Raw genomic sequence first — 9,692 nt, 5'->3', positions numbered from 1 at the left:
TATATCTGACTTTCCAGTAAAAAAAATAAATAAATCTTTATAAAACATTGCATATATTTGACGAGGAAACATGTATAAGCCCTAAGATTTTTCTCTAAGAAAAGGAATGACATAGTGATATACCACAATAATTATATTTTGGGGGGATAGAATATATCCCAACATGATAACACAGCTGCCTGTGTCTTAGCAGAGTGTGGGAAGGAATCCAGAGCATGCATGGCCTGGGTGTGAGGCACTACCCACACTCCTTGCTGAGTTTTCTCTGGGCCTCTGGGTCTCTTGGTGGGCCACTGTGGCTCTGTGATAGGCAGTGTCCCATCTGTAAAACACAAGGCCCGTGACAACATGCAGCACCTTCAACATTTTGCCATCCCTTTTTTTTTTTTTTTTAAGATTGGCTTATTATTGGAAAGGCAGATTTACAGAGAAGGAAAGACAGAGTGAGAAAGATCGTCCATCTGCTCGTGCACTCCCCAAATGGCCACAATGGCCAGAGCTGAATTGATCCAAAGCCAGGAGCCAGGAGCCTCTTCTAGGTCTCCCATGTGGATCAGGGTCCCAAAGACTTAAGCCATCCTTTAAGCTTTCCAGGGCCACAAGTGAGAAGCTGGATGTGAAGTGGAACATCCTGGACATGAACTGGCTGCTAGTAGGTAGAGGATTCACCAGTTGAGTCATGGCACTGTCCCTTGCCATCCCTTGTCTAAGCTGTTATTTTGTTTTATCATCACAGCTGTACCTTGGAGGGTGGTACCTTGCACGCTCTTGGCTGTTTGAATGTCTGCTGATAGTTGAGGAACTCCCCTATTTTTTTTTAATTGGGATTCAGAGCAAGGCTGCCCGAGCACCCCTGGTGGGCAAGGGTTCTTGGAGACAGAAGGGCCTGGCAGAGGGGCTAAGTGAAAGCTTGCTGGGGCTGCATCGACAGGCAGGTCATAAGGTGGGGCCTGGGGTCAGTTAACTGTTGGAGGATGAGGATGTTGGGAGCAGGTTGCATGCAAGGACTGAGGCCACCCTGAGGATTGGGAGAGTCAGAGAGCAGTGCCTGAGGAAGCTGCTTAAGATAATCCGAGGGCCATGGCCAGGGTGGTGCTTTCTTGAGGCTCCTGCTCAAGATTCTCAGAGTCAAATGGACGTGACAACTTGTCTTCTTCAAGAAAGGACTGGGAGCTGGCCCAGCAGGGCTGAACTGGGATAAGGAGATGTTTTCTTTAAGGTTTACATATTTATTCGGAAGGTAGAGTTACAGAGAGAGATAAGGAAAGACAGAAACACACACACACACACACACACATAGATGCCTTTCATCTGCTGGTTTACTCCCCAAGTGTTGACAATGACAGAAACTGGGCCAGTCCAGAGCCAGGAGCCTCAAACTGCATCCCCAGTGGGTGACAGGGGCCCAAACCCTTGGACCATCTCCTGCTGCTTTTCCAGATGCATTAGCAGGGAGCCAGCTTGAGAGTGGAGCACTTGAACTAGTTAGTACCTGAATAGGATGCCAACATCATGGGCAGCCACTTTACCTACTGTGCCATGACACCAGCCCCTATGGAGTTATTATTAAGGTTGAGAATTAGCGTGGCCGGCATTACCAGAGAGTTCAGAAACAAGGGTTTGGCCTAGGCTGAGTTGTGTACAATTTGCAAGTCGGCACTTATGCAAAAGAGGCAGCCATGGACGACAGTGTGTGATGGATGCCCCAACCTCAGAGTAACCTGGAAAAATGCACTCACTTAAGGAGAAATCGAGCCGTTTACTTCATGCTCGGAACAGGTCGAAGTCTCATCTTTAAAACGGATGGCCTTACCTCCATGCTCCCCAGGTGATCATCTTAGCCCTGGCTGACGAGGTCTGTCTTCTCCATAAATTGTCTCCTTTTACACAGGAGCGCAGTTCATCTGCCCTCGGAGCTGGTTGTATTTATTTATTTATTTATTGGGCCCTGAGCTGAACTCCTGGGCTTTCGGAAAAGCCCGACATGAATCTGCAGATTACTTCTTTCTTTCTCTCCTTTTCTAATCACAATTCTTTTAATTACTGCATGCACCCAATTTTATTATCCAATTATGGGTAAGATTAAAGTTCACCAAAGTACGTGTTTTATTGTGAGGTCCTTTCATTTCCAAAAGATCAGTGGAACATTAAAGAACAAACGATACAGTTGGCTGCAGCTTATACCATTTGATGTATCATCTATCTTCCATAAACAGCAAAACCGACTCTGATATTTTCCCCTGGCATAATAGGGCCATGTACACCACGTACTGTAGATCTTTTCATTTCAGCCTTGAAAAAAAAACGCAATACATCCCCGGTGGGAACCATAATTTCACCAAACGTCTCATGCTGAAGGCTCCAGAGCGCCCAGCCGGTTGGTTACAGCAGATGGATGTGAGCCCACTGTTTCATGAAATTGCTTTTGAATATTCGCAGACCTGACCTTTTCCCCCATCTCATCCAGCCTCCCACCCGAATGTATTTAACTCCTTACACACACACATCCCACATGGTGGATAAATGCTTGGCCCAGCCGCTCTCCTGCAAGGCCTGGCCCAAGCATCGCACCCCTTAACAGGAAAACTTCCTGATGTGCGCGTCCTACCATTGGAGGAAGGTGAACCACTTGGAAACCAGTGGTGGCCAGCATAGCCGGGTTCTTGCATCCAGGAGCTGGCAGGACCAGGATGACAGTACAAGTTGAGTCAGCTCCAGAACCTTCACTGCTTCCACACCCTGGGAGCTTGCTGTGGACACCTCTTGTCCTCTCCTCCTTTCTGCTCCAGTTATCCGAACCCAGGCTCCTTGCATTCTAATGAGAGGCCCAACGCTGGCTTCACGCCGGTCCCTCTCCCACTGGCACTTTATTTATGTTGAAAGATTCATGTGTTTTTATTTGTTTGTTTCTTCGTTTATTATTTCAGGGTCCCAAGGCTTTGGGCCATCCTTGACTGCTTTCCTAGGCCACAAGCAGAGAGCAGGATGGGAAGCAGGGCTGCCAGGATTAGAACTGGTACCCATATGGGATCCCAGTGTGTGCAAGGTGAGGACTTTAGCGGCTAGGCTACCATACTGGGCCCCCTCATGTGTTTACTTAAAGTCAAGAGTTACGCAGAGGGAGGCAGGGGGCGGGTTAGGGGAGAGAGATCCATCTTCCATCCCCTGGTTCACTCCCTGAGGTGATTGCAATGGCCACTCCTGGGCCAGACCAAAGCCAGGAGCCAGGAGCTTCATCCAGGTCTGCTACATGGGCATAGGGTTCCAAGCTCTTCACCCACCCTCTGCTGCTCTTCCCAGGCCATCTGCAGTGAACTGGATTGGAAGTGAAGCGGCTGGGTTGGGAACTAGCATGCAGATGAGATTCTGATGTCGCAGGCAGTGGCTATATCCTCTGTGCTACAACACTGGCCCCTTCCCCTGCCACTCTCAGTATTGCTCATATTCAGTGGATACCAAGAATATTCCCAAATGTTTGTGGAAAATACATATTAGGAGACATCTATTCATGGATTTCAGAATTTTTACAGCTCCAAAAACTTTTGATTTTTGTTTCCACAGCCTTTTGGGGTCCTTGCTCTGGGTTCAGTTAGAGAAGCTGAAATCCAGAGAGACACTACACACAGATGTCTTATTTTGCTCCCAGGTTTTTTGGGAGAATCTAATCTCCATTTGCCTCTGGTGTTAGAGTCTGCAGTGTGCAAGCTGGATGGTTGCGAAGGGAAGGTTGATGAGAGGCAGATGAGAGCAAGAACATGCTGGAACCACACATCCAGCAGGGACAGGACCCACTTCACCTCCTTGGTCTCTGACCTCAGTGGGGTCAGTGTTTTGCAAGGGCCATCGCCTGCATCCTGCAGTTGACCATTCCCACCTGGCCCGGGAGTTAGAGCTGTTGAAGTAAGACTCAGCAAGGAGATAAAGTCACTACAGTCCAGGGGGTGGAAAAGCATGTGCACCAAGGATTATCTTCTAAGCTCTCCAGAGCTTTCTTACTATGGGCTCCCAGCATACCCTCCCCTGTAGAGAAAGGGACTCTGGGAAATGTAGTTCAGCTTACCCATGAAGTCACTGTGGCTCACTTCTGTCAATCTGCATCACTTTCAGCTAGTCTTACTGTCTGCCTACCGTGATTCCACCAGTTCACATCCAGCTGTAGACAAGAGCTCCCACTCCACAAGGAGTTCCAAAAATCTCTTTGCTGTTCTGGATTAACATGCATCTTTCTCTCAGGTCCAGCATGGTAACCTAGTAGCTTAAGTCCTCACCTTGCATGCACCAGGATCCCATATGGGCACCGGTTCGTATCCCAGTGGCTCTGCTTCCCAGCCAGTTCCTGCTTGTGGTCTGGGAAAGCAGTTGAGGACAGCCCAAAGCCTTGGGACCTTGCACCTGTGTGTGAGACCTGGAGGAGGCTCCTGGCTCCTGGCTCCTGGCTTCAGATTGGCTCAGCTCTGGCCATTGCGGCCACTTGGGTTGTGAATCAGTGGACAGAAAATCTTCCTCTCTGTCTCCTCTCTCTCTGTATATCTGACTTTCCAATAAAAAAATGCATGTTTCTTTTAGATAACTCATAACCCTTAAATTTACATACTGAGACAAAAGGTCAACAGCTACTAGCCCATATTTTGGAGTTGGTGAGAAGCAAGAGCCAATATATGGGGCCCCGCACAATGGCTTGATTGACTGATCTTACCTCTGCAAGCTCTGAGATCTCATATGGGTGCCAGTTCATGTCCTGGCTGTTCCAATTCCCATCCAACTCCCTGCTTAGGGCCTGGGAAAGCAGACAAAACCCTTGAGACCCTGCAGCTGCGTGGGAGACTGGGAAAAAGCTGCTGGCTCCTGGATCAGTACAGCTCAGGTCTTTGTGGCCACTTGAGGAATAAACCAGTGGAAGGAAGATTTTTTTTCTCTGTCTCTCCTTCTCTCTGTAGATTTGCCTTTTCAATAAAAAATAAACACATCTTTTAAAAAATAAAGAACCAACATAGTTTAATGCAAACACTTCTGTCCAAAGGAAAACTAAACAATCGTAAACATTACAACCATCATTTCTGCAGCTGGTCCAGCCTCCATCTACTCCAGCCTCCATCTACTACTCCAACCACCCCAAGTGTGAGGTTGCAGCAAAGATTAGACAATTTTTACAAGCATCAGAGTAACCTGCACGGTGTTGTGGCCCAAAGCCTCTGTCAGGCACTCAACTGGGCACTCTTGTAGTACTATACAACTTTTATTTGCACAACTGGGTGGAGTGCCGGATTTGGCAATCCTGCCTGCACTGAGTTGTTCCAGTTTTCCATGAACTTGGGTCACAGGACATGGGAGTGTTGAAAGTTGTCTCAGAGGATTTCCTGCATCATGGACATGGTCTTCTAGAGCGTGTCTCTTCCTCCATAGCCGGGGCCAGTCATCTGACTGGTACAGAACTTCTGTAACCTGTTGACTTGATGGCGAGAGGAGCTCTGAGTGACCAGGCAGTAATTTCAGATTCCAGGTCATGGAAGTCTCTGCAGTGTCCCTGCTGTAGGCGTTCATTCAAGACCCTGGTTGAGCCAGAAGCTCAATACCTGCTGGTGGATAACCAAGGGGAATGAGCAAATGAATCACTTTGCCCTGCAGTGAAAGCTTCCAGCCCACAGTGGAACAAGAGAAATTTTTGGCACTATTCATGTGTTGATTTCAGCAACAAAGACTTACTTACGGAGCACCTGCTGTGTGCCATGCGCTGGCTGGCAGAGTATGATGGCCAAGACCGAGATCTATACTCCCTTCCTGGAATTTGCGATCTGAATGGGGAGATGCAGGTTCCAAGGTCAGCAGTGGGACACAGTGACACAGGCAATGCTGCTATGGGGAAGCACAGGGCCCTGAGAGCCAGTCCAAGGCAGTGACCTTCAAGGTGAGACCTGCAGGCTGGGAACGAGGTACTCATGCTGAGATGAGTGCAGGGAGCACCTGGGCGAGGCTATGGTTTGTTCCAGCCCAGCTTGGCTGAAGAGCAGGGAGCCGTAGGGAGGCTGGCATGAAGCTGGAGAGGGCTACCAAGGCTGCAGGACCAAATCATCTGGATGTTGTTGAAGGTGCATTGGGTGACTAGCGGTAGCCTGTTGTTTGTTACTGGGTTGTAGGAGGGCGGGGGAGAATTTGGGGAGGCTGGGCAGGAGGTGAGCCCCCAGGGCAGCTGGGATCAGGTGGTGCCCAGATGATGGATTGAGTGGATGCTGCAAATGCTTTTGGAGGCAGCCTAGACAGGGTGGGGGAATGGCTTGGCTGTAGAGGAAACTGGAAAAGGAGGAATCTGGGGCTAAACTCCCAGGTTCCAGAAAGGTGGGGGCTTTGGCTGTGTCTGTGCATGAACAAAACTGATGGGAAAAAGAATGAAACTAACAGTTTTTGAGTGTGATAAAATGTTTCCAACATGAAGTTTGCCATGGTAGCCACTGAGAATGAGCTGTTCAGGGGGTACTGTGTGCACCCACAGTGTTAGACGCTCTCCAACATCCACCTTCTGACCTGTTGAATTTCCACACTGAAACTCCAACTCTGAACCATCCAGAACTGTTCACAGATGTGACCACACGGTGCGCCTCCCATATGCAGAACCTATGGGACTCATTCCTGTGTTGCTTAGCATAGTGTCTGCGAGATTGGTCCACTTTGCAATGGGGCTCAGCATGCCAGCTCTCCTCAAGGCTGGCCGACATCCTGTGTTGAGAGACTGCATTTAATGCAGTCAGTTGTCTGCTGATGAACGGCTGAGTTGCTCCCATGTGTTTGCTCTTGGAAGTTCACCCACTAAATGTTTGGGTCCTTGCTTTCAACTCCTCTTGGACACATGAAGGGGCTTCAAAAAGTTCATGGAAAGAGAATGAAATGATAAGTCTGGTGCAGAAAAACGTTTTTGAAATCTATGCATCATTTTCTTCTTGATAGGCATTTTTCATGAAAACCATTTGTATATATGATGTCTCATTTGAAATGTAAAGTGAGGGAGAGAGAGAATCTTCTATTTGTCAGTTCACTTTCCAAATGTCCACCACCACGCAGGAGGGTAGGATCAAGCTGATGCCAGGAACCAGGAACTCCATGCAGTTCTACCATGTGGGTGTTATGATACACAACTACTTGGGATACCACCTGCTGTGCCCAAGGGTGCACACCAGCAGGAAACTGGACTTAGAAGCAGAGCCAGGACTCGAACCCTAGGCATCCCAAAGTGGGATGTGGACCTCTCAAGTGTTGCTTTAACCTATTGTGCCACAATGCCTGTCCCAGTTTCAAAATAAGCTTATATTTTCACTTCCATTTTCCACAAATTGTTCGGATTACTTTATATACCCAGAAGTGGAACTTTTTATAAGCTGTCATATTGTTTCTCGTAGCAACTGCACAGGACTTTTGAACAATGCACAAAGATTCCAATTTATTTGCATCACACCAACAATAATTATTTTTGTTTTCAATAAAAATCATCTTAACGGGTCTGAAGTGATCTTTCACTGTTGTTTTGATTTGCATAAAATGAAAATTTCAGTTTTGAGATGGTAGCCTTGAGGGTTTTTTTTTTTTAAGATTTCTTTATTTATTAGAAAGTCAGAGTTGCACACACACACACACACACACACACACACATAATGGGCTCATCCCTCTTGGGTTACCACTTCTACGGGAGGGCACAAAAACCAGGACAGGGGCTGGGGTGGAATGGGGCATGGAACAGACTGGACTAGTCTGCTACACATACTGGCAAACCATGGTAGGGGCGGGCCTGGTGGGGGTTCTTGTGGGTCGCTCCAACTAGGCTGCAACTCCCACTGGTTTATGCGAGAGCTGAGAATGTGCTGGGCAGAACCAGGCTGGACTGCAACACCCATTGGTTCCAGTGGAAGTCGGGGCTGAAAACAGAATCAACCCAGTGATCACAACCACCAGCTGATCAGGGCCATGGACTGTGCCGGACCCTGTACCTGCTAGTACATACAAGAATCTGGTCTGGGAACACCTCAGACAAAGTTTCTTTGGAGATCTCCCCAATCGGAATACCGGACTCAGAGCCCTAACCAAGAAAAGAGAGAAGACAGAACAGGTCAATCAACCACCTCAGCTATATGTTGGCAGCGAAATACTGGGCAAATGGAGACTCTATGATGGACTATGTCAATCAGTGGATTCTTCAAAGACCTCATCGTGCTTGGAGTGGCAAGATTGGCAGCAATTTATAACTGGTGAACTATCAAGACCACTTGAGCAAGAACCTCAGAGCATACCCTACATGCGGGACCTGGGGAGTGTGGGAAATTGGGTGGGCCTTCTCCCTTAATACCTCCCTTTAAACATGAAGGAAACAATATAAAAATAATAGTCTTACCCACTTTGCTATAGCCCTTGAACCTTTTTACCCCAATTAACTATGTAAAGATTTTCAAAATTTTTTTTTATTTATTAGAAAGAGTTGCAGACACACACACACACACACACACACACACACACACACACACTCTCTCTCTTCCATCATCTGATTCACTGCCCAATGGTCACAATGGCCAGAGCTGAACAGGCCAAAACCTGGGGCAAGGAACGTCATCCAGGTTTCCCACATGAGTGGCAGGGGCTCAAGTACTTCTGTTGCTGTCCCAGGCCATCAGCAGGGAGCTGGATTGGAAGTAGAACAGCCGGGATACAAACCTCCACCCATATGGGATGACACTGTTGCAGGCAGTGGCTTCACCTATCACATGACAATGTTGGCTCCAGGTGTGGATTCTTACACTGCAGTGGAGGTGTCTGGCTGCACATTCAGAGGAGAGGTAGGGTGAGAGGAAACTTGGAGCTAGTGGCACCTGGGTGAGTGTTATAGCATGAGCATCTTACTGTTAACCCAAGTTCCTGCCCTCACATACTAAGAATTCGAAGCAGAAATAGAGTGGCCCAAGTGAGTGTCAGATGTGTTTCAAAGAGGGAGAATGAATAGACTTTCATGTGCTGAGTGTGGGCCATACCATGCAGACACCCCGACATGCGTGGGTCAGAGAGCTGCCTCCAGCTGACAGCATAGAAGAGGGCCAGAGAAAGGCCCATAAGCGTTAAGGGCTGTTCCCATGTGTATCAGTCCTTTTGATGTGTGACACAAACAGGGTGGAGTGGAGTGTGCCCCTGGCTTTCTGAGAGTTTCATGTCTTCCTCCTCCCCCACCTCCCTTTGGAGCTTAACTTCCAGATGGCCATCCTGGCATCCTCTTCCCTGGCCCCAGATGAGACACAGGTGCATCATGGGAGAAGTGAATGGACTGGATTGATGGGTGAACAGAGAGTTACAATACAGGGCCAGAGTCAGAAGTCTTTTGGCTCACTTGTTCCTACCTGGCCTTCCTGCCTGGTTCCCCATTTTAACTGTACAGCCATAGTGCTAGAGGACCTCACTGAGGAACTGGGTCCTATGGATGCTACCAACTGAAATGGAGGATGGGGGAGGGAAAAATGGTCATTGCCTGGGGTGGGGCGGGAGGTCTTGCCGGAAGGCAGGAGAGCCACACAGCATAGCTCAGGGAGGAAGGCTGGTGTGCCTACCTGCATGACCAGGGCAAGGAGTTCGAGTGAACTTAGGCACATAAGGCAGTTGAAGAGCCTGGAGTCCTGGCAAGTGCACCGTGGGGCTGGAACTATAATGTGAGGGATTTGCTGCAGGTG

This window comes from Ochotona curzoniae, unplaced genomic scaffold, assembly GCF_017591425.1.
Source record: "Ochotona curzoniae isolate NIBS_2020 unplaced genomic scaffold, NIBS_Ocur_1.0 scaffold_4701, whole genome shotgun sequence".
In the NCBI taxonomy this organism is placed as follows: domain Eukaryota; kingdom Metazoa; phylum Chordata; class Mammalia; order Lagomorpha; family Ochotonidae; genus Ochotona; species Ochotona curzoniae.
Note: the sequence above shows the minus strand (reverse complement) of the source record.